Genomic DNA, 8,999 nt, shown 5'->3' on the forward strand with positions numbered 1-8,999 from the left:
CAGAAATTGAAAAAACACAGACAATAGCAGAAATTGAAACTTGACAGCAATTGCAGAAAACGCAAAAAACAGAAACCTTCCATACACTCCTTCCTTGCCTTTCCTATGATAGAGATTGCACCACAAGGAAGCGTAAAGTGCTAACCGAGCTTAGTGTAGGGCATATCCCCGGCAGCCGCGCCAAAAATGTGCGCTCCTTGCCGCACTGTCGAAGCAAGGGACTTGCCAATACACCGTGTGCGAGCCACAGACGGCTCCAAGCACACAACAAGCCTAAACTAGCAAGCTCAAGAAAACAAAGGGTGTGTCACTCACCGCTCTACGCTCGCCTTCGTGGTGGATTCCTCGCCGCGATGAAGAAGAAGCTGCAGTCGTGCCGCGCTCAACCGCTTCGCCGCCGTCGTGCCTTCGTAATGCTCGATCGCACACACACTCTCCCTCTCTCTCTCTCTCTCTCACACACACACACACACAAGGAGGTGAAGAAGAAGAAGATGGAGATGGAGCAAGAGCACTCTTCAATTGCACAAATGAGAGAATGAGTAAAAATTAGGTTTAGTTGGCTTTTATAGGAGCTCACCCCATTCACACTTAGGCGCCCATGCTTAACCAACTAATCCCTTGAATGTCCAAGTTAAAGTGCGCCTCTCATCGGCGATCACTCTACCTTTCCCTATTGGTCCGACAAGCCCGGTACCTGACTCTATCGAATACATAATACGCGTCCATCGTAGGTGATGGGTGTCCGTGTGCCATGAGGGTTAACACCTAGTTACCACAGTTCAAAACCAGGTTTGTCTTTTGTTGAACCTTGTCTCATTTGGCTCCGATATATAGGCTGCACTTTTGGTGCAACTGCTATGTTATGGCATTCTTGGCCTTTTATTTTGTGATTTTTGGCTAAGATTTGCAGGGCATTTGCTGTGTCTTTGCTTGATTTGATTTATTCTGATGGTTAGAATTGGGATGACTAATATTGTAGTATGTTGTGGAAAAATCCAACATATGCTATTTCAGGCTTTATACTAATGTTTGAGAGATATCTCATTCTATACACAAATTGGGTTGTTGGTCTGAAATTTGCAAAAAATGCTACAATGGTAAATGTATATACATGTTTCAGAATTAGAAGAGCTGATGGTTGTGACATGGTTGTATTGTTCACTACATGACTTACTGTGACTACTGCTGTCACTAATCAGAATCTAGTTCTGCTCTTTTTCAAAATCCATAAGATAATTGGACTATTTGGCTAAGCTATAGATAGCGGCTATACACTAATCCGTATTTTTGAGGTCATTTGATATATGGGCCCTTTAGGAAAATAACATATGTTGTTGACTCTATTGTTTTTTTAAGCCATATGATATTTGGCTTGTTTGGTTTGTTTCATGCTACTCTAATCTCTACAATTTTTTCTCGAAGCCAATTGTAATTGATCAAAGGGGTAGTGCTTTGCACTACTGATATACACGCTACTGATATACACGCTACTTAATGAGTTGCAATTGATCAAAGGGGTAGTGCTTTGCACTACTGATATACACGCTACTTAATGAGTTGATCTCTTTTCTGAGGCACTTGTTCTACAATCAGTGCTAACTGCTTAGGCCATATTTTGGAACATCTAAATTGTGTTAATGACTTGTCTATCACACTTTGAAGGATGCTAGATTCATGGTTACTTTGTTCATTTGTTTATTATTTAAAAGTAGTTAAGTTTCTTTTTTCCTAGGACGTAGGTGACACGGATGACAACTAGAGTCACCCTAGTTACCTGCAAGGTTGTTTGAAAGCTAATCTCTTGGTTGCTTTTTTACTGTGGATGTAGGTAAGGGTGCTCTCTCTGTCGTTTGCTGGTAGAAAGGGAACTTGCTATACACTGGCCTACTTTTCTATACAGGACCATTTCATTATTATTGGCTTGTAATTTTGGAATGTATTTATTGGTTGACTTTCTAATGAATACATTATTGATATTGACATTGTAGACAGAGGTTCTTGTATTTTGATCTCATGTGCTATGTTATGTTTATTGTTAGAAATTAAAATCTCTCTTTCAGCCTTCAAACAAGTTCATGAATTGTTGGGCACAATGATGGAATCCAATAAGATTCCTTTTAAGAAATGTTGTGAAATTCCAAAGTTTGGTTGTTAGCCTGATACTTTCCTTAAAAAGGATTCTCATCATTAATAGAGACTTTTAATAGAGAAAAATAGGAGTATGTGATGTTGTTTTTTCTTTATTCATTTATCAAGAATTTTGATCGATTCTCTCTCTCTCTCTCTCTCTCTCTCTCTCTCTCTCTCTCTCTCTCTCTCTCTCTCTCTCTCACTCTCAAAATAGAGGTTAGAATGATCCTCTCTCACTCTCAATGCATGAGCTTTTTTGAAAATAGGCATCTATTTTCAGTTGGTGCAAGGTGTTTTGCTTGATTAATCTCTCTCTCTCTCTCTCTCTCTCTCTCTCTCTCTCTCTCTCTCTCTAAATAGGTGATTATGTTCAGGCGAGACCATAAAGTATTCTATAATAATGATGGAAATTGAAAGAGCTTGAAGGCTAGGAATGGGCCCTCATGAAAGTTGCTCGTTTAATGTGCCCAAATAATGGCAGAGAAAATGTGATGGAGGTGAAGGCCCTTAAGTCAACGCCTCAAGACTTAAGGCCCATGGACACATGGTTATCTTCTTAATCCTTGCTTGAATTTCAAGTGCTAGATTACTAGTATACTCTTTGTCACTCTTTTATGCATGTCTCTCTCCATTTATTTGAGCTTGTTCAATCACCATGTACATGGTGGACTTGATGTTCCCATGGAAAATAGTCCCTGTGGTCCTTCTTCTTCCCTAGCCCAAGGCCTATCCCTCGGCCAAATCACAATGATCTGCCCTAGGTGTTGACCCACAGAGTCTGGCCAGCTGCAAGCATGCTTGATGCAGTGGCAGCATGTTCACTTCAGATTTGTTTATGATGGTGGACCTCTCATTGATGAAATTATTTGATATCCCTCTTTGCCAAGCGGCTTTTAGTGTATGATGGATGTCAATCCTAAGGAGTAGAATGGTTCTGTAGTGGTATCCAAAATTTCAATACTCTAGTTACCTTTAGCGAGGGAGAAACAAAACTCCGGGTGATGCACAATTGCTATATAAAAGTGAGCTTTGTGTGTGGTGGATGCGACTCACAAATTGCGAGTGTAGCCTATGCATGAAAGGGGACGTGCACCATGCATGTGCATTGAAGTTGGCAGGGGGCTACAACTAGTGACCTATAGCCACATTATTCCAAGCAGCAACCTACAGCAATTTTATTAGGAGTATAGTTTATTTGCCATGATTTACAATCATTTAAAAACTCCTCAAAACAATCCGCAACGCCGTGGAATATTTTTGGGATTTCTTTAAAAACTTGAGAGAGAGAGAGAGAGAGAGAGAGAGAGAGAGAGAGAGAGAGAGAGAGAGAGAGAGAGAGAGAGAGAGAGAGAGAGAGAGAGAGAGAGAGAGAGAGAGAGAGAGAGAGAGAGAGAGAGAGAGAGAGAGAGAGAGAGAGAGAGAGATGAAACAATTATTAGGAATACATTGTATCTTCCATGATTAGCATTATTTAAAAACTCCTTAGAACAGTCCGCGGTGCTGTGGATTGTGTTCCAGAGTTTTTGGACCTCTTTTAGACGAGAGAGAGAGAGAGAGAGAGAGAGAGAGAGAGAGAGAGAGAGAGAGAGAGAGAGAGAGAGAGAGAGAGAGAGAGAGAGAGAGAGAGAGAGAGAGAGAGAGAGAGAGAGAGAGAGAGAGAGAGAGAGAGAGAGAGAGAGCTGCGCAGTGCATCAAGAAATAGGGAATATTTCATTGCAATCCATCGCCTCATAATTAAGCATACTTTGAACACTTTGTTCTCCTTCTGTTCATCCACTATGATGAGAAATTGCAAGTGCTTGATAACCTAAGAGACAGAGGTGAAAAATGTAAAGTCATTCCTTAGATCCAAGGAGAAGTTCCGCTCTTCGAATAAGAAGCTTCTACCTCTTCTTCTGCAAATTGAAGGAATGAATGAGGAAAGGGTAGGACAAGAAAATCTAAAGGCCTATGCTCACTCAAAAGTCTTGCATAGTACTGGGAGTTCAATAAGACAACAACTAGTAGTCCCCGTGGGGTAAAGAGGCATTTACATACATGCTTCATTACGAAGTATCTTGCAAGAAATTGGTGGGTGATGGTTTTGCATTGAGAGTTTGAGAGGAATTATCTTGAATTTTAGTGACCACCAACACTGTTTTGACAAGAAAATCCCTATTGATGGACCTGTTGTACTGTGATTGTGTTAAATCTGATATAAAAGTGATATAGGTACATGTCAGTTGCCAATTTTTTTCACTCTTGTAATCCCTTGCATTTGAAAAGGTGTTGCCCGTTCATATCCTAGTGTAAAATCTTATTTTCTTGCTTAATAAAATACAAGGAAGAGAGAGAGAGAGAGAGAGAGAGAGAGAGAGAGAGAGAGAGAGAGAGAGAGAGAGAGAGAGAGAGAGAGAGAATCAAGTCAAAGACCCCCACCATAAGCACGGAGAGAGACACAGTTCTTCTCCTCATGACTCACCATTCTTCCCATTCTATCTTTTGTCTTCTTTTGCACCCTCTTCTGTGCGTAACGAGTGAGCACCTAGGATGTCCCGTCTACATGGACTGCCTATGGGCACACGTTGAATGAACCACCCGACCATAGACACCATCTAGCAGCTCCCCCGTACTGGGGCCAACGTCCAAGGACCTAGGTGTGAACCTGTAAGACCAAGCATCCCATACCACCCATCCTCACCTCCTCGAGTTGACCTCGTGCACTCCTAGCCTCTGGGATAACCTCTGGCACTTTGGCAGTGGGGGTTGATAACTAAAAATGAGGCATGGGCCTCCCTTTTATAATAATAGCTGGCCACACTGGCCGGGTTCACTCTACATACTCCCGGACACTGGACGCACATCCCGACAACGTCTAGGCTAGATCCCATCTCCCTAGCACAATGACTGAGCAATTGATTGGCGAGCCAATCTCAAAGTTCAAGGAATCTTTTGGTCTCTTTCACAAAGATGGTGATGGCAATATCACCAGCAGAGAGCTTGGTTCTATGATGTTCTCACTTGGACAAAACTTGATAGGAGAAGAGCTATAGAAGACGATCAATGAAGTGGATGCAGATGGCAATGGAACGATTGATTTTCTTGAGTTCTTGAAATTGATGGCTCGTAAGATGAAGGATATTAATTGTGAGAAGGAGTTGAAAGAAGCATTCAAGTTTTTGATAAGGACCAAAATGGGTTTATTTTTGTTGCAAAGGTTTGCCATGTGATGACAAATCTATGGGGGAAGTTGACAGATGAAAAGGTTGACAAAATGATTTGAGAGGTAGATGTTGATGGTGCTGGACATGTGAATTACGACAAATTTGTGAGGATGATGCTCTCAAAGTAGTGCTTTTGATAGGTGTAAAAGTTAAACGGTGTTAAATTCAAACCTCAATGTTGCTTTGGAGTGGCACCATTCTTTTAGTTGTTATGAGCCACCATCATATAGAGCAACAATGGTTTAATTGTTTGTACAATTCTTATATGAAATTTATTCATTGTTGCCTGGTTTTAGAGAGAGAGAGAGAGAGAGAGAGAGAGAGAGAGAGAGAGAGAGAGAGAGAGAGAGAGAGAGAGAGAGAGAGAGAGAGAGAGAGAGCGAGAGCCATCCCGACAAATTTCTGCCAAGATAGCCTTTCTTTGCCTCTCTTTGATGGCAACTTTCATGTGTCTTTTAGTTGTGCTTGCATTCCTAACCATAATGCACTAGCACTTAAACTCACTAGAGGCATCATCTAGAATATGGAGAGTCGATCAACAAAATACTACATAGAGTGGATCATGTTTGTAGAACTCAATGAGATTTTTACAATGGAAATTTCTTTGGTTGTGCTAACATGTTTATTTGTGCATTCATTCTTACTCAAACTTCATTTTAGATAGCTTCTATATGGGTGTGCTTAGGATGAGTTCTGTGAGAGACTCTAAAATGCTATTATAGGTTTAATCAAGTCCAAAATGCTATTATAGGTGATAGGGCTACATAAGCTCATTGAGATTTACATGGATTAGTTTTCTCAAATTTTTATTTTCTAGAAAATTCTTGCTCGCTCTTTGGAATTGTTCTACAAACATGAAAGGCATTTGAGACTAAAAAATTGGCTTGAGAGTCACATTAATATTCTTTCTTTTTTTGCAATACCTCAAATAGGGGATGGGTGGGAAAATATATTTGCTTAAACGTAAGATGCACAAGTGAACTCCCTTCGCCTCCCAAGGAGTGGCTACAACAAAAAAATATGAGCATATGAATATCCTTCTCATCAAAAAGTACAGAAAGATAGACTCGACGATAGAGTTGTTGGCGCCACTAATTGCAGGAGTATATTTTTTTGCATGAACATGAAAAGTGTTATGAGAAGTTGGATCACTTGTTGGGATAGATCTTTCAAAAGACATTGGAGTGCCTGAATCACATGGATAGTAAGCAAAGATCCTTTTTCCCCTAAAAGCTATCGAGATGAGGCGTGCACCTCATGAGCACTTCACTAACGGTGCCCAGGTCCTAGATAACCGATCGCTTGTGTTGGTCCACTCTTCATCTCTCACCTATCCACTCTCCTTTGTTTTCTCTCTCTCTCTCTCTCTCTCTCTCTCTCTCTCTCTCTCTCTCTCTCACAAAGGCTACATAGATCTATTCAAGACTGATGATGAAGTTATGCAAGGCATGAAGAGACAAAGTAAAGCAGAGAGGCCATGTCGCACTCACCCACTATGTGTGTGTAGATGGTGTCTTCCTCTTCCATGCATTACAAAGCCAGTTAACAGTTGTCTGCAACCAGTTGTTTGGCAGTAGTTGACAAAAAGGTCAACAAGTTTCCATGACACATGCATTGAACTAATGACCTCACTAATCGCAAGTAGTAGCCCTACCTCTATGATACACATGCATGCTTGCAAGCAAATTGTTTCATATTAGTGATCACTCAGAACCAAAGACCCTCGTAGGGAAACCCCCCGAAGGGTTTTTACGTCAAATTGACCTTGATGGTAAGCCCTAAATTAGTTTTTGAGTATATTTAGCAAACATGGGAATCTACCCTTAAATTCACTTTGCATGGGGTGTGTTTCTTTAGTGAAAATGGACCCCTAAACTTGTTTTCAAAAAAGTTATTGCACCCTGACTCTGCAGGTATGTACTTTATGATGCCCATTATGCAAATTCTCACCATGCATACTACACTACATGGGTTGCTCTGTCTCTTCCTTCTCTTTCCTCCCTGCGACTTCTCCATTAACTCCTAATAGTTTGACAAGTGTAGCTACGGTCTTGGACTTTGGGCCGATCGTGTAAGTAAGGCTTGGGGGATTCTCTGCTCAAAATTGGATGGAGTGGCTTCCCCCTTTTGCTATTTAAATAAGGTGAGGGTTGAATATTCCCCTCACTTAGCCTTGAAACTCGTTTTTTCTTGCAGTCCGCGAGAGAGTGTTGCATGCTTACTAGCTTATTGTCTTCAATACAAAAATCTTTGAGAAGGGTGAAGCCTATCAAGTTGGTGGAAAAATTAGTTTGTACTGATGATTTTTTAGCTATGGTTGTTTTGATTTGGTATATTTTTAGCATTAAAATGTGTTTTAATGATTCTCCCCTAACAATCTAAACACCTGATGGGTGGCTATTTTCCATACTTATGATGCCGAACCTAGTGGCCAAATTGCTCATGATACCCTTAAACTATGTCGGTTTTTTATTTCTATCATTGTTGAGTTATCGATACATTATGAGTTTGATGAAAGGTTGTGCTAAACCAGGCTTTGTGCATTTCAACTTCTTCATAGCATATAACACCATGAGATTGATTGAGCAATGTGAGCTCCTTCTCATTAGGTTCTAGAAAAACAATTAAGAGGTTTCTTGTTTAGTAACTTTTAGGTGATGCTGGTCATTTGATGGCTCAGATTGCTTAGCTAGTATGGAGCTATTAAAATCTCTTACTTGATATTGTTTTTTTGTTTGAATTAAAAATTGTGCACATTTTCCCTTTAGGGTTATAAAGGGTATGTTTTATCTCAAATCGAGATAAAACACAGTTCAACACTGTTCGACTTAAAAACCATGCACATTTTCCCTTTAGGGTTTATAAAGGGTGTGTTTTATCTCAAACCGAGATAACCACTTTTACGCACTTTGGTGATTGATGGTTCTTAACTTGCCTAATGTTGGTTGGTAACCAAGAAAGATTTAAACCCTAAGCTGGGCCAATTACCAGGAATCATTTTAATCTAGAATAGCTTTGGATCCTTAAAACAAAGCAACTACATTGCTCTCTATGGTTACTAATGGTTTGATCTATTGTTGGCTATTCTAAAATATATGTGGCAGCTGATGAGTTTTTTGGATACACTAAACTAAAACCTATCAATGGTATCAAGGTCCAACCCTTAGATGGCTTGAGCAGTTTAAATGGGGTATGGTTCACTAATCTCCTTTGGAAAGGATGACCAAAAAGCACTCATAGGCTCTGCAAATGGAGAAATGCTGTTGGTTTCTATTTTTACTAGCTTTTGTACTATTATATTGGGAGCTTTTTTGGTATGTTTGTACTAATTTCTCTAGATCTTGGGGAAACTATGTTGGTTTCTATTACTATCGATTAATGGGAGCTTTTTATACTACTATATTTCAAGCTTGGGAATTCTCACTTTTGTAAAATCTGTTGATTTTTTAAAATGGTCTAATAGACTGGTAGATTCTAATGGAATTCAATGTGGCTATACTAGGACTAGCTGATAAGGTCACTTAGTGTTAGGACATTGGCTTTTACTAGTCATTCTTATAAATAGGCACATTGGATATTGCTTACTTGGGTATTGTTTACTGTTATAAATATGGTCGACCATCTGTTGGCTCGAAATGCTTAGATGATATGGTTCTATTAAGA

At 40.0% G+C, this 8,999-nt stretch overlaps 1 pseudogene; it reads left to right on the plus strand.

Moving 5' to 3' along the window:
• Positions 1-5,015: 5,015 nt before the first annotated feature.
• Positions 5,016-5,464, plus strand: LOC147430163 (calmodulin pseudogene; annotated as a pseudogene).
• Positions 5,465-8,999: the final 3,535 nt, after the last annotated feature.

This window comes from Adiantum capillus-veneris, chromosome 22 (assembly GCF_014529385.1).
Source record: "Adiantum capillus-veneris isolate H3 chromosome 22, ASM1452938v2, whole genome shotgun sequence".
Classification (NCBI taxonomy): Eukaryota; Viridiplantae; Streptophyta; class Polypodiopsida; order Polypodiales; family Pteridaceae; genus Adiantum; species Adiantum capillus-veneris.